A 22,773-nucleotide genomic window follows, 5' to 3' on the forward strand; every position below is an offset into this window, starting at 1 on the left:
GGTCGTGTCATTGATGTTAATGTCGTCTCTCCGTCTGTATGTTCAGTTAGTCAGCCATTCATCCAGTCTTTCAGCCAGCCAGCCACTTCATCGTTCCTGCTTTGTTCATTCACCCGCTCCAATAAATCCTCTTCATTTCTGCACTGTGAGTCCTGCGTTTGGGTCATCTCTTCCACGCCTCCACACACAACCTCTGGCACTGCTATTACAAATAAGAACAACATACAGCAAGTTTCTTGTTTAAGGACCAGGTATACTTTTAAAATGTCTTCATTAATTTATCTTAAACTATTTCAGTTGCAGGGAAACTTTTTTTCTCTTTTTGAATTTGGTAAAGAATTGATTGGTGAATACATGTAAGTCATGATAATGATCATGTAAATAAAGTCTATGTGTATCCATCTACAGTAACACAATTGTTTCCCATGAGTAAATTTCACAAGTTGTTGACAAGTTGATGACATTTGTTTCTCTCAAGTCAAATGTTAATGTGTTTCTACTGCAACTCTGAGCTTCTTACCTTAAAGAAAACTAAGTTTGTACCCAACTTTTCTACTGGAAAAAAATGAAAAAGAAAAACACCCAAAGAAATCCTGATCCTGATTAAGTGTTGCATTTGGAGTCAGATTAATCAAATGTCTGCATTGAGAGTGTCTCAAGACACTTTTGGCTGATTGAGAGTGGCCTAGCCCTGTGGATTCATGGAGTTCTTTTTTTATAATCAGGCCTATGGCACCTTCCTGCATTAAGTAGGGAGGCAGTAAAATATGGCTCCCCCAGCTGTGGGCCGCAATCCCCTAGGTAGATGATCAGTTTCACAGGCTGGCAAATGCCTTTGTGGGAAAGGTTGATGGATTTGGCAGATACAATGGTTTCTTCAAAGACACAGTGGAGCAGAATGAGTGATGGTGCTACTGCCATTTGCTCACTGTTTGCTGAGAGCAGCAGTGAGCTTGATTTCCTGCTCAAAACCTCATCTCAACCCTTAGTCATAAGAGGCCACCACTACAACAATTACAAAAGAGCTACTCTGTTTCCAGATTCATAAAGGCTCATTCTTAAAAAACAAAACAAAAAGAAAACAAAGGAAACTTTAATTTCTTCTGTGGAAACCAAAGTTTCTTTTTGTTGGAGGCCACTCAAGCAACACTAAAAGGAGTCACATGAAATAAAGCAAAAGTGTTTTAGCAGAGGAATAGCACCACAAAATAACAATATTGAGGGCCTCTAAAGGCAAAGACATTAGTGCAAATTAGCAGTGAGACCAATTGAACATTAAGTCTAGATGTATTGTCAGCATATACACCAGTCCTTGTCGACTGCTTTCATCTTTGTTCTTTTCCAACAGCTTGCATGGCAGCAGTCTGTATTAATGATCTGATTTAATGACTAATTGACTTTTGTAGTACCATGGAGCAATATTTGGAAAAGTTCCACAGATTACGGGATGGCAGTAAGACACTGACAGTTAGAAAAACTAAATAGTTATTGTGTTGATATATTCAGTATAATTAAGAGTGCTCGGTGTGTGGTTTGATTTTAACTTAAAGTGGGGATGAATGGGTTTTGGAAAAAACCTCTTCACATCCTAACACACTGGCACCGGCACTGTCATGAGAAATAGGCCAGGCTGAATGGAATACACAGAAACGCAAGAAAAAAGTAATAAGTGAACACCTGAGACCTGGTCAAATAATCCCTGAGAAGGTATTGTTAAAATATTCCAACACTCCTGTAGGTGAATAATTATCTAATATCTTTTTTTTTTTTTTATGCCTGGAAAAATGACTCATTCTACATTGTCCATTTTAGCTGTTCAGAGCCTTAAAACCCTAAAGGCTCCATTCTTAGTGGCAATTTACAAATGAACTAAGTATGTTTCAACCATATCCACTAGGGTGGCTGTAGCTCAGGTGGCAGAGCAGGTCAGCCACTAACCAGAAGGTCAGTGGTTCGATCCCAGGCTGCCTCCTGGCTGCATGCCAAATATCCTTGGGCAAGATACTAACCCCGTGTTTGCCTACTGGTGGTGGCCAGAGGGCCCGCTGGCGCCAGTGTCCGGCAGCCTTGCCTCTGTCAGTGCGCCCCAGGGCAGCTGTGGCTACAATGTAGCTTGCCGTCACCAGTGTGTGAATGTGTGTGTGAATGGGTGAATGACTGAATGTAGTGTAAAGCGCTTTGGGGTTCTTAGGGACTGAGTAAAGCGCTATAGAAATGCAGGCCATATCTGAAAAACTGGAGTTGGACCATTAGTTTTAAGCCATTACTGGTTCTTTGACCGATAAATGAAAAGTACTTTATCAACCATTACATGAATTAGTATGCAAGTATTCTTACTTAGTCCAATGACTACGGTTATCATTCCCAGGTAAACATAATATGACAACACTGGCACTATCATGTAGACTGGTCTGCCCAACCAGTCTACATGTGTTTTGTGGACTCGGAGAAGGCATTCGACCGTGTCCCTCGGGGTGTCCTGTGGGAGGTGTTGTGGGAGTATGGGGTGTCTGGCCCATTGCTACGGGCCATTCGATCCCTATACAACCGTTGCAAGAGCTTGGTTCGCATTGCCGGCAATAAGTCGGACTCGTTCCCGGTGGGTGATGGGCTCCGCCGGGGCTGTCCTTTGTCTCCGGTTCTGTTCATAATTTTTATAGACAGGATTTCTAGGCGCAGCCAAGTGGCGGAGGGCTTTCGCTTTGGTGGCCTCAGAATCTCATCTCTGATTTTTGCGGATGATGTGGTTCTGTTGGCTTCATCGGGTGAGGGCCTCCAGCTCGCACTGGAACGGTTTGCAGCCGAGTGTGAAGCAGCGGAAATGAGGATCAGCACCTCCAAATCTGAGGCCATGGTTTTCAGCCGGAAAAGGGTGGAGTACCCACTCCGGGTCGGGGATGAGTTCCTGCCCCAAGTGGAGGAGTTCAAGTATCTCGGGGTCTTGTTCGCGAGTGATGGGAGAAGGGAGTCGGAGATCGACAGACGGATTGGGGCTGCAGCTGCAGTAATGCAGACGCTGCACCGGTCCGTCGTGGTGAAGAGGGAGCTGAGTGTAAAAGCGAAGCTCTCAATTTACCGGTCGATCTACGTCTCTACCCTCACCTATGGCCATGAGCTGTGGGTAGTGACCGAAAGAACGAGATCGCGGATACAAGCGGCAGAAATGAGCTTCCTCCGAAGGGTGGCTGGCCTCTCCCTTAGAGATAGGGTGAGAAGTTCGGCCATCCGGGAGGGGCTCAGAGTAGAGCAGCTGCTGCTCCACATCGAAAGGAGCCAGCTGAGGTGGTTCGGGCATCTGACAAGGATGCCCCCTGGGCGCCTCCTGGGTGAGGTGTTCCAGGCATGTCCCACCAGGAGGAGGCCCCGGGGCAGACCCAGGACACGCTGGAGAGATTCTATCTCTCGGCTGGCCTGGGAAGGCCTTGGTATTCCCCCGGATAAGCTGGAGGAGGTGGCTGGGGAGAGGGAGGTCTGGGCCTCTTTGCTTAGGCTGCTGCCCCCGCGACCCGGCCTCGGATAAAGCGGATGAAGATGGATGGATGAATGGATGGCACTATCATTAAGTACAGCTTTATAAATCAGTAGACTCCCAGGGCTCTGTGTAAACTATGCAAATGTGATTATAAGTTCAAACCATCTTGAGACAGTAGGAGAGGCCCAGTTAACAGGACATTTTAGGGCATATTACAGTGCAAAGTGAACAGATTGCAAATGTGGACAGAGGCCACTGACATCTTTTTCCCTCGTGTCTTTTGATTTGGCTATGACCAGCGTTACAACTGATAGTCAGAGACAAGACCTGTACCCTACAGATTCTGTACAAGTGGTCCATCTCAATCAGAAAAAGACTTCATGATGGTGGTCTGAATGTCATGGTCCGGGTGAGTACGGGGTTTTTCCACTCCGCTGGGCTCCACCTTCAGGCAGAGACTCCAATCAGCTTCCACACCTGGTTCCAATCAAGTCACCAGCATATAAGAAAAGCATTCACAACAGACCTCTGCCAGAGCTTCTGCTAACTCATGTTAGTGCTAGGCCGCCAAGCCCTTGTGAGAGCCCTTAACTACTGCTTTTCTCCTCACCGTGTTTTCTTTGTCATAGGACCCACCTGGCAGTCGCACTTCCCAAGCTAAACTACTCACATCCAGAACCTGGACGCTGGTTCTGTCATCTGGTTGCTTCCTTTCCATCATTGGACTACACCTGCCTGCCTCCCTGCCAAGTCCCTCACTCCAAGTATATTCTGGACCCTCTCTGGACACTCCTCACCCGGAACCCCTTGGACACCCCCTCCTCGCATGACTCTTTAACCTGCAACACGTAAGCCCTAACTACCATAGTCTAATCCTTCAGCTGTGATTCACTAGACTGCCACTGACTACTCTTCTCCTCTCATTATAGTGACTGCGTACCTCCATCCAAGCCGCTGCACCTTTTTCCATTCCCAGGATCCACCCGTGAAATCTATCACCTAGTCATAGCACTCAGAGTTTCATGTTCATAGTTTGACCTCATAGTTCTCAGTTCATAGCTTCCACGGTTCATAGCATTCTCCGTTCATAGCATTCATAGTTTCCTGCTTTGTAAGTTAACTAGGCACTGTAAATAAAGCTGTGTCTGCATTTGAGTCCACACCCACAGCCTGGCCCTCTCGGTTGTAACACTGAAGGCCTAATGTCTAGTGCTAATTGCACAAAAATGAGGACAAATGGAGAGTCCTCTTCACACACTAAGGTTAATTATGGAGTTAACAGGGTTCTGTGCTAGGACCAATTCTGTTTACATTATACTTCCAGTACCGTCAGAAGGCATAGCATCAATTTTCACAGATATACAGATGACACACAACTTTATCTATCCATGACGCCAGATAACACACACCAATTACTTAAACTGCAGGGTGGAAGACCTGGATGACCTCTAATTTTCTGTTTCTAAATTCAGATAAAACTGAGGTTATAGTACTCAGCCCAGAAAATCTTAGTAATATGGTATCTAACCAGATTATCCTAAATGGGCATTCTTAAAGTCAGCAAAGAGGCACAGAAAAGAAGATCAGACACCAGCGAGGGAGGATAAGAAGGACAGACGCAACAACATTGTCATCCCCTATGTAGCCGGTGTATCAGAAAAACTCAGGAGGGTTTTCTCCAAGCATGACATCCCGGTGCATTTCAGACCCAGCAACACGCTCAGACAAAAACTGGTTCACCCGAAAGACAAAACTCCAAAACACAGACTTAACAATGTGGTGTATGCTGTACAGTGCAAATTCAAATTCAAATTCAAATTTTATTTGTCACGTACACAGTCATACACAGTACGATATGTAGTGAAATGCTTGGACAACTGCTCGTGACCTAAAGAAAACAAAAAAAGGAAAAGGCTATGAATAAGATAGGAAATAAATATGAAAAATTAAAAAGGGTAAATTTAACTAGGAAGGAATAAAATATAAATTAAGGTTAAAAATGAAATAACTGTACAACACAAATTAGAATGAAGGGTAAATTTAACTGGGAAGAATAAGATAAAATATATAAATTAAAGTTGAAAATAAAATAACTGTACAACAAAATACACAATACACAATATAGAACTATATAAGAATGTATGAAGAAATCTAAATATAAATAAATATATACACAATAACAGCAGCTGTACAAGTATTAACTGGAAATGAAGAATATAGTGACCAGTGTTGTGGAAAAACAATGTCCAGAAAGTCCAGTGTGTGTGTAAGAACCATATGTGTGGGTCAGTACTGTGTGGTGGTGTGATTGAGAGACCGTATCGCCTGCGGGAAGAAGCTCCTCCTCAGTCTCTCTGTGTTGGTCTTCAGGGAGCGGAATCGCTTTCCTGACCTCAACAGAGAGAACAGTCTGTTGTTGGGATGGCTGAGGTCCTTCACGATCTTCCTGGCCTTACTCCAGCACCGCCTGCTGTAGATTGAGTGCAGGTCAGGGAGCTCGGAGTGGATGGTGCGCTCAGCTGACCGCACAACCCTCTGTAGAGCTCGTCTGTCCTGCATGGTGCTGTTCCCGAACCAGGTTAAGATGTTTCCCGCCAGGATGCTCTCTATGGTGCACGAGTAAAAGTTCCTGAGCACCTTGGAGGGCAGTTGGAAGTCTCTCAAGCGTCTGAGGTGGTAGAGACGCTGTCGGGCCTTTTTCACCACGGTGTTGATGTGACAGGACCATGACAGGTCCTGCGTGATGTGAACTCCGAGGTATTTGAAGCTGTCCACTCTCTCCACTGCAGGTTCTAGGTTCTTTATTATTTGTCACATGCATAGTTATACAAGTATAACACACAGTGAAATGTAGCCTGACACGCTCCTCGACATGTGCAAAAATTGGGGGGGGGTGTAGAGGAAGAACATATATATATATATATATATATATATATATATATATAGTATATACACTGGGTGAATGTGCAGTAGTAGCAGCAAGCAGGTGAATTCTGTACATTAATATGAATAGACATCTGACTATTTTACAGGATAGACAATATAAACATATTTAAAATTAAAGGAATTGAAATGTACATTGTGCCTTGGTTTAGTGTCTGTGTTACGTTCCCCCCGAAGGGGTCTAGGCATGTGAGAGAGGGGACCAGTAACAAATGAGTCTGGAATCAGAATGAAAAAGGAAAACAAACAGAGTTGTTCTGCATCAATAAAACTTTATTACAAAACGGTACAGGTTACCATTAACTTAAAGGGCCGGCAACGCCGTCTTACCAATAACGCCAAAGAAACAAAGAAAACGCTCGCAGCCAGGAAAGGCAGGAGGACTACCAAACAAACACAATAAAAAAAAGGAGGCACTTCCCACACTTCCTACCCTACTCCCCACCACGGGGAGACACTCTCAGGGCCCACAAGCCCGTCTGCTCACTGGTCAGAAAGAGGCTGTCTGTCCAAAAACTAGCACAGAACCGCGTAGAGCCACCGAGGAAAAAAAGCCACCCTGCTCACAGCTCATCCCCAGTTTTAAATAGCCTCAGAGGATGATTGCTGACTGGAGTCAGGTGGCAAACGAGGCTAATCAGCAGCAGCTGTGTCCTGGGGAGAGAGGAGAGTGAGAGAGACAGAGAGGGGTAGGAGTGGCAAGAGGGGTGGAGGCGGGGAGAGTGGGCAAACACCCCACCCACACACTCCCACAGCCTCACAGAACGTAACAGTCTGGAAGAGTCCTGTCTCAGTCAATTATAGATGATGTGAGAGGGCGGGTGTGTGTGTTTAGGGCACGGATGGCTTGGGGATAGAAGCTCCTCTTGAGTCTCTCTGTCCTTGCCCGGAAGATGCGGAACCTTCTACCAGATTGCAGAAGTTGGAACAGTTTGTTGCCAGGATGGGACGGGTCCTTCAGTATCTGCGCTGCTCTAGTCCGGCATCTCCTGGTGTAGGTGTCCTGAAGCGGGGGGAGAGCAATCCTGCAGCAGCGTTCTGCTGTACGGATCACTCTCTGGAGAGCTTTTTGGTCCTTCACACAGCTGTTCCCGAACCACGATGTCATGTTCTGTGTGAGGATGCTCTCCACAGCGCCTGTATAGAAAATCCTGAGGATCTTTGGAGAGACCCTGAACTTCCTCAGTTGTCGTAGGTGATACAGGTGCTGCCTAGCCTTTTTGGTCTGGACCAGCGAGGAATGCACATTGGAGAGACCAAACAGCCACTTCACAAGCGCATGGCACAACATAGAAGAGCCACCTCCACAGGACAAGACTCAGCTGTCCATCTGCATCTTAAGGATAAAGGACACTCTTTCGAGGATGCCAATGTTCACATTTTGGACAGAGAGGACAGATGGTTTGAAAGAGGAGTGAAAGAAGCCATCTATGTCCACTGTGAGCGACCATCTTTGAACAGAGGCGGTGGTTTACGACACCAACTGTCTGCCATCTATAATCCAGTTTTGAGTTCCCTCCCCAGACGCCTTAACGCCCACTCACATCCTGGGCCATCTGACCTCAGGAATTCGCATGATAAAGTGGGGCCAGGTTTCACAATGAACTCACCCGAAACTCTGGCTGATTGGGACCCACACCCAGTTTCACATCTTAGCTCAGGCGATTAGAGGATCATCAGGGGGTCCTTTTGTCCCTCTGTGGGGGCAAGGCAAGGCAAGGCAAGGCAAGTTTATTTGTATAGCACAATTCAACAACAAGGTGATTCAAAGTGCTTTACAGAGACATTAGAAACAAGAACAAATAAAAAGCATGATTTAAAATTGATTAAAACAAGCAAATAAACTAACTAACTAATTAACAAACAAACAAACAAACAACAGTATATAAAATCAAAACAGATAAAATCAGAACAGTAGATAAAATCAGTAGTTAAATGTAAGTTTTGAAATTTAAGCTTAAAGTGTGGATTTGGTGCTTTATTCAAATGCAGCTGAGAACAGGTGAGTCTTCAACCTGGATTTAAATAAACTGAGTGTTTCAGCTGATCTGAGGCTTTCTGGGAGTTTGTTCCAGATATAAGGAGCATAAAAGCTGAATGCAGCTTCTCCGTGTCTGGTTCTGACTCTGGGAACTGATAAAAGACCGGATCCAGATGACCTGAGGGATCTGGATGGTTCATTGATGTATTTTGGTCCTAAACCATTCAGAGCTTTATAGGCCAGCATCAGAACTTTAAAGTCTATCCTCTGACGGACAGGCAGCCAGTGTAAAGACCTCAGAGCTGGACTGATGTGGTCCACTTTTTTGGTCTTAGTGAGGACTCGAGCAGCAGAGTTCTGAATGAGCTGTAGTTGTCTGACTGATTTTTTTAGGTAGACCTGTAAAGATGCTGTTACAGTAATCAAGCCTACTAAAGATGAATGCATGGACTAGTTTTTCCAGGTCCTGTTGAGACATCAGATCTTTTATCCTTGATATATTCTTGAGGTGATAGTAAGCTGACTTTGTTATTGTCTTAATGTGTTTTTCTAAGTTTAGGTCTGCATCCATCACTACACCCAAATTTCTCGCCTGGTTTGTGGTTTTTAGATGTATAGATTGAAGTTCTCTGGTGACCTGTAATCGTTTTTCTTTGGCGCCAAAGACTATTACCTCAGTTTTGTTTTTGTTTAGCTGGAGAAAATTGTGGCACAACCAGTCATTGATTTCCTCAATGCATTTACCAAGAGCCTGTACAGGGCCTCGGTCTCCTGGTGACATTGTGATATATATTTGTGTGTCATCTGCATAGCTGTGATAGTTTATTTTGTTGTTGTTTATAATCTGTGCCAGTGGGAGCATGTAGATGTTAAACAGAAGGGGTCCCAAGATGGAACCTTGGGGAACTCCACATGTGATACTTGTCTGTTCAGATGTGAAGTTACCTATTGATACAAAGTATTTCCTGTTTTCTACGTATGTTTTGAACCAGTTTAGTACAGTTCCTGAAAGACCTGTCCAGTTCTCCAGTCGTTTGAGTAATATGTTGTGGTCAACTGTATCAAATGCTGCACTGAGATCCAGTAAAACTAGGACTGACATTTTTCCACTGTCTGTATTCAGACATATGTCATTAAACACTTTGGTCAGAGCGGTTTCAGTGCTGTGGTTCTGTCTAAAACCTGACTGGAAGGCATCGTAGCAATTATTCTGTTTTAAGAAGTAACTGAGCTGTTGAGAAACTGCTTTTTCAATGATCTTACTTAAAAACGGGAGATTTGAGATCGGCCTGTAGTTGTTCATTTGTGTCTTGTCAAGATTGTCCTTTTTCAGTATAGGTTTGATTACAGCAGTTTTTAGTGATTCTGGAAACACACCTGATAATAAAGAAAAGTTGACGATCTGTAACAGGTCTGACTCTAAAGTCTTTGAGACCTTTTTGAAAAAACTTGTTGGCAGGACATCTAAACAGCAGGAGGAGGAGTTCAGTTGACCTAAGATGTCCTCCAGGTCTTTGCTGTTAATAGGTTGAAACTGTTTCATGGTGTTTAAACAGTTTTTTGGTGGACACAGTACATATCCTGGATCTGCTGTTGATGTACCAATTGCTTGTCTAATTTTTTGGATTTTTTCAGTGAAGAATTTGGCAAAGTCATTGCAGGCCATGGTCGAATGAAGTTCAGCTGCCACTGACACAGGGGGGTTTGTTAGCCTGTCAACTGTAGAAAATAAGACCCGAGCATTATGGCTGTTTTTAGTGATGATGTCAGAGAAGTAGGACCTCCTTGCATTCCTCAGTTGTAAATTATAATTGTGAAGTTTCTCTTTATAAATGTCATAATGAACCTGGAGGTTTGTTTTTCTCCATCTGCGCTCAGCTTTCCTACACTCTCTTTTTTCATTTTTCACCAGTGTGGAGTTTCTCCATGGAGACTTTTTCCTTCCAGAGATAACCTTCACCTTAATGGGAGCAATAGTGTCCATTACATTTAACATGTTAGCATTGAAGCTATTGACGAGCTCATTGACTGACCCTCTGGACAGGTCAGGTGTTAATGGGAAGACCTGGTTAAAGATCTCACTACTGTGTTCAGTTATACACCGTTTTGTGATCACTGTTGTTGATATATTTGTGTGGGCTGAGATTTTACTTTCAAAGAAAACACAGTAATGATCAGACAGGCCCACATCAGACACAGTAACCTTTGAAATGCTCAGGCCTTTGGAGATCAGTAGGTCAAGAGTGTGTCCTCTATTATGTGTGGCCTCTGTTACATGCTGAGTCAGCCCAAAGTTGCCCAGAGTGTTACTCAGGTCTTTAGTCCCTTTGTCCTGAGGGTTGTCCACATGAATGTTAAAATCCCCAGCAATAATTACACAGTCAAAATCAACACAGATCACAGACAGCAGTTCACTGAGGTCATTAAAAAAGTCTGTGCAGTATTTGGGAGGCCTGTAAACATTAAGAAACACAACTTTGGATGGGGCCTTCAGCTGTAAAGCCACATATTCAAAAGACTGAAAACTTCCAGGAGGAGGGGGGGATACTCCCACTAGGTTTATATCTGGGACTCTCCACCATTTGACCTTAGAACTGAAGAAGCTTCTCGGATGAGAGGTGAAACGTCTTCAAGTAACTTAAAGAAGTCCAGACGCTTTTCTTTGCAAGCTCCTTTGACTAACCAGATTCTTACTCTGGATGGCAGTACCTTGGCCTCCAGTAACACTGTGAGGAACCTTGGAGTCATTTTTGACCAGGATATGTCCTTCAATGCACATATTAAACAAATATGTAGGATTGCTTTTTTTTCCATTTGCGCAATATCTCTAAAATTAGAAATATGCTGTCTCAGAGTGATGCTGAAAAACTTCATGCTTTTATTACTTCAAGGCTGGACCACTATCAGGATGTCCTAAAAACTACCAGAAAAGACTTCAGTTAATCCAAAATACTGCTGCAAGAGTACTGACAGGGACTAGAAAGAGAGAGCAGATTTCTCCTGTATTGGCTTCCCTTCATTGGCTCCCTGTTAAATCCAGAATTCAAAATCTTGTTCCTCACATACAAGTCTTAAATAACCAGGCCGCATATTATCTTAATAGCCTTATAGTACCATATCACCCCATTAAAGCACTTCGCTCTTACACTCCAGGCTTCCTTGTTGTTCCTAGAGTATTTAAAAGTAGAATGGGAGGCAGAGCCTTCAGTTTTCAGGCCCCTCTTCTGTGAAAACCAGTTTCCAGTTTGGATTCAGGAGACAGACACTATCTATACTTGTAAGATAAGGCTTAAAACTTGGCCACCCCTCTCGAGCCTGGTTCTGTAGAAGGGTTTCTTCTGGGTAAAAGGGAGTTTTTCCTTCCCACTGTCACTAAAGTGCTTGCTCATAGGGGGGTCATATGATTGTTGGGTTTTCTCTGCTGTATTATTGTATGGTCTACCTTACAATATAAGTGCCTTGAGGCACTATATCAATCAATCAATCAATCAATCTTCATCATATAATCATGCCTCCCCTATCTGGGTGGGATGCCGAGGACCTCACTGAAATAAGGGATCTCAAAAGCTAAAAAAGCAGAGAGATCAAAGAAACACTGCAAATAAACATTTTCTTGTCTGGCAACACTGTGTGCATCAAGTCCTTTCTGTTACATTAACCAAAACAAATCCAAAAATACAATTGTAACCTGGACACAGATTACAGCAAAAATATTCCACATTGTATTCCTCTCAGAAAGCCTAATACCCTGGCAACAACTGGGCCCTATTTCAGGAAGCCGGTTTAGAAAACTCAGAGTTAAAAATGATACGCAGGGTTGAGTAACCCCGAACTGTCCAACTCGGAATATTCGGTTTCAGAAAGGCTGATAACAATTAGTTCAATCAACGCGGAGTTGCTTTAACCCCAAGTTAAGCGCGCGGACGAGGATACATAAAGCCCTGATAAGCGGAGCACAGATTAAGCGAGTCACCATGGAGACGGAGGGAAAGAAGGCGCGGTCAATGTATTTCACAGCGCTTGAGGCCGAAATTCTGATGGCAGCATATGCCGATAACATGCAAATTTCTCAGAAAAAAAGTAACACAGCCTCAGCTGCAAAACAAAGGGAGCATGCATGGCAAAACATAGCCGACAGAGTCAATGCGTGAGTGTTAATATAAACATTGATCTAGGGATTTCCACCCATTTAACACGTTATTTTATCATATGTTATTTTATTTGTTATTTTATACATTTTATTTTGTGATGTGATGTGAGCGCAGGTGCAACCCAACAGGCCCCAAACGTTCCTGGCAGCAAGTAAAAATGAAATATAAAAATATAGTCCAAACAGGTAAGGTGTAATTGTATTATGAGCCATAGTGCTTGGTCTGTTTGTCCCATGTAAATCAATTGCAGTTAGAGGCTACATTAATTTTCTTTCTGTAAGCACTTATTGAAATTATCTGAGCACATTACAAGTACATATTTGCTTACTCTGTATGCTCAAATGTGGCCCGTTATAGCCAACAGAAAAAAAGCGGAGGCCCGAAAAACAGGTGGGGGTCCTCCACCACTCACAGAGGCTGAGCAGTTGGCCCTCAGCCAAAACAGTGGGCGCCCTGTGGCCGAAGGCATCTCTGCGGGGACATCCTCTGAGTCAATAACCCCGCAAGACACAAGTGCCTACATAGGGGGTAAATTCAAAATAATACATGATGTGCATACATCCTTTCTTCACAGTCACCTTTGCAGTGCTACTCATTCATTTGATAAACTCTTTACCATAATGGATTATTTTGTAGTGAAGTTATTTTCCTACTGATTTTGCCTTCCCTCAGTCTTGGTTGTCTTTGAGAGCATAATGACAATGAAGTGTAAGCTGATTGGTATGTTTGTTAATTGCCATTTGGTCCCTTGTAAGTTATAAGTGACCTGTATAAACCTCATATTCTATCAGTTGATGGTGGTGGTGTACTGCATCTGGTGCAGCCTCCTGTTGAGCCAGACCAACATGCAGTTGTGAGTAATACTCCACAGATTATATGAGTTTACAGTAGAACAGCAATGTTGTTTATTTCTTTACTACAGGAAAATAATGAAGAAACATTGACAGCTATTACAGAGGAGGAAGCAACAGAGACACTTTATGAGGTTTACATCTTTTAATACTTTGTGTACAGGAAACACAGGCGACCAATAAAGCCAGTTGAACAAAAAATCTGTTTATTCTTCTTTCAACATGTTGAGGTGATGGGTCAAAGGAAATGATTGTGACATATGGTGTCTCTGACTGCGCTTCCATCTTGTATGTCCGTGGGAGGGTCAGGATGTTCATGGTTTGGATCACTGCTGATGTTTGGTTCAGAAGGACAGTGTTCTCCTCTAATTGTGGCAATGTTGTGAAGAATCACACATGCCACAATAATGTCACATGCCCTTTCTGGGGTGACCCTGAGTCTTTGCAGGCACTGGAACCGGGCCTTAAGCATTCCGATAGTCATTTCAATTCTGGCTCTTGTCCTGCAATTAGCCAGATTATATCGCTGCTGTGGGCCCGGTTCAGGGTCAGGGTTAGGGGTAAGCAAATAGGGTAAACATGGATACCCCCTATCACCAAGCAAGTAGCCAGTGAACTCTCCTAAGACAGAAGGATACACTTCAGTTCAAATGTCCCTGAAGCAATTGGTCTTTATATATTTTACAGTATTCTCAACTCACCATGTCCAAATTTTGTGCTCAGTGTACATTCACGGAATATTTGTGAGTCATGGACAGAGCCTGGCCACTTGGCTTCCACATTTGTGATAATGTTGGCAGCATCACATATGATCTTCACAGTGCAGAGAACACAAATTAGCATCCATTACTATAATGAAATAATTTGTTAGTTTGAAATGCTACAGGGAACTATGTACCTGCACATTAATGCTGTGGAAAGACTTCCTGTTCACATAGTCTCCTTCATTTACTGAAGGAGCAATGATTGGAATGTGAGTGCCATCTGTATAGCCAATCACGCCTGGGAACCGTGAAAATAAATGTAAAATTTAAGTAGTAGTCCAAGTATCACCACATCATAAATTAAGTTTTGTTCATCCTGATACCTGCAATTTTGTGGCATCCCTCTTTGATAAATCTTGTGGGTCTATGACCGGGGAACACCACAAACCAGTACAGGAGACGTTTCAGTGCAACTGTAACATTCCTGACTGCCCGACAGACGGTAGCCTTGGAAACGTGCTCAGCGTCACCAATATTATACAGAAAGCTCCCGTTTGCAAAAAAGCGAAGTGCAATACAAATAATATGTACAGAACTGAGAGAATGTCCACGATGTGTCACATGCGTAATATATGGCCTGAGGATGTTATCCAAATAACTTATAGATTGTGCTGAGAAACGGTAACGTTCACACAGAAAATCATCAGGAAATGATAAAATGTCCAAACGCGCTCTAATCACTCTCTCCCGGCGGTGAGCTCTGCGGAGAATTTGGGCTTCACGATCTACTGGCTCTTCAAGGAAGGGGCACGCCATGTCCGACACTTCCTACTGTCAGGTTTCCGACAAAGGGGCGGAGACAGTCAGGGTTAGTTGTAGTAAACCTGCTAGGGGGCAGGTTAGCTTCACGGAGTGTGTCGTCATAGTGACTCACTGAGGCTTCATCTGAACTCGCTTTGTGAAACCGAAAACCCAGAGTTTTCGTTAACTCAGGGTATACTTACTCAGTTTTTCCACTAAACCGGCTTCCTGAAACAGGGCCCTGGACACAGAAAAAAACAAAAACAAACAAACAACCAATGCAGATTTAGATGTCACAAAGCAGACCACACAGTCATGACAAAAAAAGGCAGAGGAACACAAATGCCAATTAAAACAAAAGCTGTTTATTTTACATGGAGAAACAGGAGAGACCTTAAAGTCAAAGGAGCTTGCAAAGAAAAGCGTCTGGACTTCTTTAGTTGCTTGAAGACGTTTCACCTCTCATCCGAGAAGCTTCTTCAGTTCTAAGGTCAAATGGTGGGGAGTCCCAGATATAAACCTAGTGGGAGTATCCCCCCACAGAGGGACAAAAGGACCCCTGATTATCCTCTAATCGCCTGAGCCAAGGTGTGAAACTGGGTGTGGGTCCCAACCAGCCACTCACATCCTGGGCCATCTGACCTCAGGAATTCGCATGATAAGGTGGGGCCAGGTTTCACAATGAGCTCACCCAAAACCCTGGCCTACACTAACAGGCCTACATTAGTTAGGCTTTAGAAAAAATGGCCTCAGCATTTATTTCACCTTACTCTATTTAGGAGCATTAAGTACACAGAAGAAACAAGATTAAGATTTACAGATATATATTTAATTTTTAAGATATAGTTTTTGTTAAAAGCTTGGTTGTGTTTTTTGGTGACTCTATTTGTTTTTCAGTAATTTTGGATTAGTTTGAATGTGTAGTTCTTAGTGCAATGGGCCTATGTATAGATGTTGTCTTTAGTCTTTATGTATATAATTTACGTTCAGTTTTAACACAACAGAAGAGCTAAAGAAATATATTGTGTGTATATTCTAAGCATGGATTCACATGTTTGTAACAGGATTTCAGCAACAATGCAATTAGAGAGTATTATGTTCCCTGGGCTTTGAAGACCCTTGTCCTCCATGAAAATGCAGTAGCCCTAACAGCAAGTAAAAACTGTAAAAGAACTGTCAGCTACAGCTTAATCAATTTTGTTAAAACACTGATTACCAACTGGCATGTAGCTTTTCAGGTTCCGATTCAAGTCAATTTCAATTTTATTTATAGAGTGCAAAAAATCAAATCTCAGACATACGCTATGAAAAATGTCTGAATCTTTTTTGTGCTTTAGAGAAAGAAACATTTACATTCCAGGTCTACAAAAACCCAGGTTCAAAACATATGAAAAGCTGAAATGTGTGTTTTATTGTGTTAATTACTTATTGTGGAAAGTAACAGTCAATGATATAGTAGTGATTAAAATGTGTTCAGAATTTGCAAATTGCGAATTCATCTCATAAGTCATTGCACACTACTCTCCCCCAATTAACTGCCTGAATAACTTCGGCAATACTGGCCCTGTATTTACTTGGTATTGGATCGATACCAAAATTTGTAGTACTACTGTGAATGAGGAAAAATGTGAATGTTAAATGTTTTTGTTGAAATGTCCAGGCAAGTATGTATATATTAAATGACAAAATGACAAGATGTACGTGTTCAAATAGCATCAATTAAACAACTTCAGGTTTTTTTTAAATTTCTAGATGATAATTCTTTATAATTAAACAATAAGAACAAATAGTCTGATGTCCAGATAGCCCTGTTTTCAAAAGATGGCGCCAGTGTGTTCGGCAGGCCGTCTCCACTGTTCTCTGCTGTTTCTTACCTTTCTGCTAATATGCTATTCAGGTGGCTCTGCATTGCTAACTTATGACTGGCTTACTCTTCTAAGTCTCCGGCCACCCTATACTTAGGGGTCATACTTCCATGGATCGAACCCGTGGTGGAATTTAGGAGATACCACTCTGCCGCGGACGGATCACCTCTCAGGAACGTACCGCCGATCTCCGCTTCCTCCGCTTCCTTTGCACAGGAGACGCTACAGGAAAAGGGGTAAACGGAGTGGTGTCCTTGTCCACATTAAGACTTACCTAAAGGCACGGTATGTGGCTGGCTTCGACATCAATGTGGATGCTCTCTGCCTTCCCCCAACTTTCTGGGAGCACTTTAGATTGTTTAGGCATCGATGGATTCGCCATGCTGAGTTGCAGGCCCGCCCTGCCGCCACAGTGGTTTACTCGCCGGCTCGATGTTGGATTAAGCCCCCTAAAGGCGGCGTGTGCTATGGCAACCTATGCCGCCCGAGATGTGCTTCCAACTGCGACTCGGTGTCTTCTACTCGGATGGCGCTATTAAATGTTAGGTTGCTGACGAATAGGACTTTTATTGTGAGCGATTTTTTTACTGCTACAGGACTGGATTTACTATTCATGACGGAAACTTAGATTCGTCCCGGTGAGTCTTTCCCTTTATCAGAGCTCCTTCCTCTGAATTGTGCCTTTTTTAACTCACTGAGACCTTCGGGCAGGGGTGGAGGACTGGCAGTGGTCTTTAGGAATAAATTCCGAGTACGGCACCTGCCTACCCCTATGTTCCCCAGCTTTGAAGCTCAGCTGCTGGAACTTGCTGGTCCCCCTTTGACTCTCTGTGTTGTGATTTACCGTCCCCCGAAATATAATAAGACTTTCATTAACGACTTTGGTGACTTTTACCTAAATTATGATTGTGTTCTTATCACTGGCGATTTTAACATTCACATTTGTTGTAAAGATGATGTGTTTGCCAAGGATTTTCTAGCCTTAGTTGACTCTTTTAATCTTATCCAGTGGGTTAATGCACCTACCCACCTTAAAGGACATACCCTTAATTAGATTTTTTTCTTATGGACTGGACATTAGTATCAGGGACATCAGCAACATTGGAATCTCCGATCATTTCCCAGTCATCTTTGATGCTGAGTTATGCAAATTGGACCAGAACTTTTAGGGTCCTTGACGTCTTGTGCGCATAATCAATCCTGGGACTGTGGCTGAATTTTTGTCTGCTTTCTCTAAATCTGTTCTCCCTGACTTTGATCGTTCTACACCCTCTTCAGTTGATGATTTTGCTAACTCCTTTCTCTCTACCTGCTCCACTTTACTGGACGTTGTGGCCCCTATGAAAGAAGCTGCTCTCAGCCATGGCTAAATGACTCTTTACGTGCTTTACAACGCGTTTGCCGCCAAGCTGAGAGACAGTGGAAAAAAGATAGGCGCCAGGTGTCTTTTGATATCCTTCGCAGGACCCGCCTGCAATTTCAGAAATCTGCTAAGTTGGCTAAAGCGGCTTTTCTGTCAGGTGTCATTGCGGATAATAGTCACAACCCACATATTTTATTTAAGACTTTTAACTCATTGATCAATCCTTGTCCTGAAACGCCTAGATTGGCTTCCTTAGCCCTTTGTGAAATTTTTACAGGCAGAATCTTATCTCTAAGAGTCTCACACCCCCCTGTGATGAGTCAGGCCCCAGCATTACGATGCTCTACTAACCTCAATCAGTTTGATCCAGATTCGCTCCCTACTCGTAAGGGTATAATTGATCACCTAAAAAACTCAAACGCTGCTCATGACATCCTTCCATCTCGCATTATTAAATATGGGTTTAACATTATTGGGCCCTGTATTTTATCATTAATTAACCTGTCACTGTTATCGGGTTGTGTTTCGGCTGCTTTTAAACAAGCTGTAGTGCAACCTATACTTAAAGAGTTCCCTTGATCAGAATGACCTCGTTAGCTTTCGACCCATTTCCAAACTCCCGTTTCTGTCTAAAATCCTAGAGAAGATTGTTCATTCCCAACTTCAAACTTATTTGGATGCAAATAATATTGTGGAAAAAATTCAGTCGGGTTTAAGCCACGCCATAGCACGGAAACTACATTACTGAGTCTTTAATGATCTTCTCTCAATTGCTGACTCAGGGCGCCCTGTGGTGTTAATTTTGCTTGATTTGTCCTCTGCTTTTGATTTGGTGGACCATAATGTCCTTTTAATGAGGCTTGAGCATCTGGTGGGCATCACGGGCAGTGCCCTTAGCTGGTTTAAATCCTATCTCTCAGAAAGGTCCTTTTCTGTCACCATGGGTACCTACGCCTCCTCCATTGCCCCTGTTACCGCTGGTGTCCCCCAGGGGTCTGTGCTGGGTCCCATGCTGTTCTCTTTATACTTGTTACCCTTGGGCTTAATCTTTGATAAATACAATATTTCTTTCCACTTTTATGCGGATAACATTCAAATCTATTTTGAACTAGCTGAGGATGTCACGTCGTCGTTGCAGCACTTCTCCAATTGTATGAACGAAGTTAAAATCTGGCTACTGAGCAATTCCCTCATTCTAAATGATAAGAAGACTGAAATTGTAATCTTTGATACTCTCTTCTCTCGGGCTGAACTAATTGGTATTTTTGGGCCCTTTGCTGACTCCCTTTCTGACACTGTGAGGAACCTGGGTGTTGTCTTGGACAGTTCCTTCAAGTTGGACAAACATGTGTCCTTTGTAGTTAAATCGAGTTTCAATCAATTACGTCTAATCTCTTTCTCCAGGCCCTACTTACCACATAAGGACCTGGAGAAACTTATCCATGCCTTTGTTACATCAAGATTAGGTTACTGTAATTCCCTTTATACTGGTCTCCATTCTGCCCTTGTTCACAAACTGCAGCTCGTTCAAAATGCGGTTGCGCGTCTTTTAACTGGAACTGGCAGGTTTGAGTCTATTACTCCAGTTCTGCACTGGCTCCCTATTAAATTTTGTATTGATTTTAAAATCTTATTGCTCACTTTTAAAATCATAAATAACACCGCGCCCAGCTATCTTACGGATCTCCTCAGCTTTTATACCCCTGGGAGAGCACTTAGATCAGCAGGCCAAATCCTCCTGGTGCAACCTAGATCTTGGCTCAAGACCAGAGGTGACCGCACATTCGCCGCTGTCACACCCTACCTCTGGAATAACCTCCCTCTAGCTATTGGGCGTCTGATTCAATTCAATCTTTTAAATCTCGATTAAAAACGTATTTGTTTAGCCTTGCTTTCCCCGCCTCCTAGAGCCCGCATTTTTGGTGTACTGTAAGTTATGTTTTTCGCTTTATTAATGTTTATAATGTTTTAACCTTCAGCCTTTCGGGTTGTGCCTACTATGCCTGGTTAGTTATGTCACCCGCCTGTTAGTATATTTTATTTGTATTTTGTGTTTTGTATTTGTATTTATTATTGCTCTAACTTGTTCTGTGAAGCACTTTGGCACTATACCTGTGTTTTTTTAAATGTGTTATATAAATAAAATTGTATTGTATTGTATTGTCCTGTAATCATTATGAAGCTGTAATTTGAAATACAATAAAACAATACGTTTTTGTACAAATTATCGGTATCGGATCAGTATCATCGATACCACCCTGAATTTTACTTGGCATTGGATCGGAAAGGAAGATTAGTGGTGCACTTACCTGTTCTGAATTATTATTTTAAGTGTGAATTTTATCATTTTTTTTATTGTATTTTATTTTGAAAACCCAGAAACCGGATCTCACTCTAGCGTTTAGAAGCTGCTAAGGCTTCCGCTCATCACAGCGCGCGTTTGCACTGTGATGGTAAGTTCTGTAATGAAAGGCTCTGGCATTTTTATGGTTTCTGGTGCGAATGTTGTTACATAAGTTGTACATGTCGATGTATATAGGTTCATATTGATGTTAGAAAGTTTCTGTGTAACCGAAACAAAGGCTGGTTGCTGTTAACCAGTGTTTCGGCCGTATTTATGCTCTTTGGCAGTAAGCTTTTGCCAGCCCCCTAGTGGTTGCTGTGCATAGCAGGAAATGTGTTTGGATTTACTGTTTTTCTGTGCTTTTTGTGATGTTGTTTTACATTGTAGGAGCTACAATTGCTGGTACCATCAGAAGACACCTGTTGAGTGTGTTATCCTGTTATTTTGTTTTATAAGATTGTGAAATGTATTTAGTCATAAAATTTACTTTTGTATACAAGTTCAGTGTGACAGACTGTAAAATGGGAAAAAATATTATTTTCCATCTTTTCTTTATAAAAAAATTAATTGTAAGTCTGTCAAGACAGCGCGCGTTTGCACTGTGAGGGAGCTACAATTGCTGGTACCATCAGAAGATACCTGTTGAGTGTGTTTTACGTCTTCTGCAGGAATAAACTGTGAAAAGCCAACCTTTCTGAGTGTCTGCGATTTATGAAGAGCTGGAAGCGTTACATTGGAACAGGAACAGGAAGTGATATTCTACCCCAGAGAGAGTGAACACCAAGTGACAGCGCCACCCTAAAGAATGTTACTGTGAACTGGAAATTCCCAGCACTCTTGGCCAGTCTGTTGGAGGATTTAAGAGCAGATAGAGAATTTAAAATCTTTAAATGTAAAACTAAAATTTACGTTTTCAGCCAATCCTCTGGCTGAGTATGCACTATAGACAACACTTTAGCTTTGTTATTAGAAAAAACATTTTAAAAAATGGTTGTGTTATTTATAGGTTTTATACTTGGGAGGTAAAGTGGGCTGGTACTAGTGCAGATGTCCCTAAGCTGTGTTCACGGTACTTCAGTTTTTTTAAGTGGCAAAATTTCTGTCATCTCGGCAAACACACAACCTGTTTGTGTGCAGTTTGTTGCAGTGTGTTGCTAGCTAAAGGTCCAGCTGCTTATTTCACAGGGAGAGAAAAGAAAGAGAGCTAACTTTAGATGGAGAAAGATGTAATAAAAGACAGGAGAGGAAAAAAGATGTTAGATTTAAAAGTAAGCTCACCCGAAACCCTGGCTGATTGTGACCCACACCCGCTTTCATACCTTGGCTCATGCGATTAGGTAGAGGATCATCGGGGTCCTTTTGTCCCTCTTTGGGGGGATACTCCCACGGGGTTTAAATCTGGGACTCTCCACCATTTGACCCTAGAACTGAAGAAGCTTCTCGGATGAGAGCTGAAACGTCTTCAAGCAACCTTTTGAATTTGAATATGGGATGTTTTAAATGGTATCATTAAAAATAATTCTGGACAACAAAGTTATCCTCAATACTTTATCGACAATGGCAATATTATGGAAAACACTGCTGATAAGGTCAACAGCTTTAATCATTATTTTGTAAATATTGGACCAAAACTGGCAGAACAAATTCCTGAGTCACTGCCATCAGTAGACTGTAGTGAAAACCTGATTGATAGGAACCCTAACTCAATGTTCCTCACATCAGTGGAGGAAAAAGAAATAATTGACATTGTACACATGTGTAAATATAAAACATCTACTGATTTTAATGATATTGACATGAAAATCTGTCATTGAAGGAATTGTAGGACCTCTAACATATATTTGCAACTTATCATTTCAGACGGGAAAAGTGCCAAACAAAATTAAAATAGCTAAAGTTGTGCCGCTGTATAAAACCGGGGATAGACGCCACTTCACAAATTACAGGCCTGTTTCTTTACTACCACAATTCTCCAAAATCCTAGAAAACCTGTTTAATAAACGATTAGACAGATTCTTAGATAAATATAAATTACTCTCTGACAGTCAATATGGATTCAGATCAAAAAGATCAACATCTCTGGCATTAATTGAATCAATTGAGGAGATTACGAATGCTCAGAAACAGTATGCAGCTGGAGTATTTCTGGATCTCAAGAAAGCATTCGACACAATCAATCATGACATATTAATTAATAAACTGGAACGGTACGGGATTAGGGGGGTTGTACTGCAATGGGTGAAAAATTATTTAAGTGACAGGAAACAATTTGTGAAGCTGGGTGTCCATTCCTCATCA

General features: G+C 42.4%; 1 protein-coding gene across 4 annotated transcripts in view; it reads left to right on the forward strand.

Moving 5' to 3' along the window:
• LOC309689155 (uncharacterized protein) overlaps positions 1-22,773 on the forward strand; it is a 318,224-nt gene that overhangs the window by 223,426 nt on the left and 72,025 nt on the right. The window contains exon 1 of one of the 4 annotated variants that reach the window (XR_014271269.1): positions 3,186-3,208. The exons of the other annotated variants lie outside the window; for them this stretch is intronic. The gene's annotated coding sequence lies outside the window, so the exon portion shown is untranslated. Of the gene's footprint in view, positions 1-3,185; positions 3,209-22,773 lie in introns of those variants that run through there. 4 annotated transcript variants of the gene reach the window in all.

This window comes from Aulonocara stuartgranti (assembly GCF_965226115.1).
Source record: "Aulonocara stuartgranti genome assembly, chromosome: 15".
Lineage (NCBI taxonomy): Eukaryota > Metazoa > Chordata > Actinopteri > Cichliformes > Cichlidae > Aulonocara > Aulonocara stuartgranti.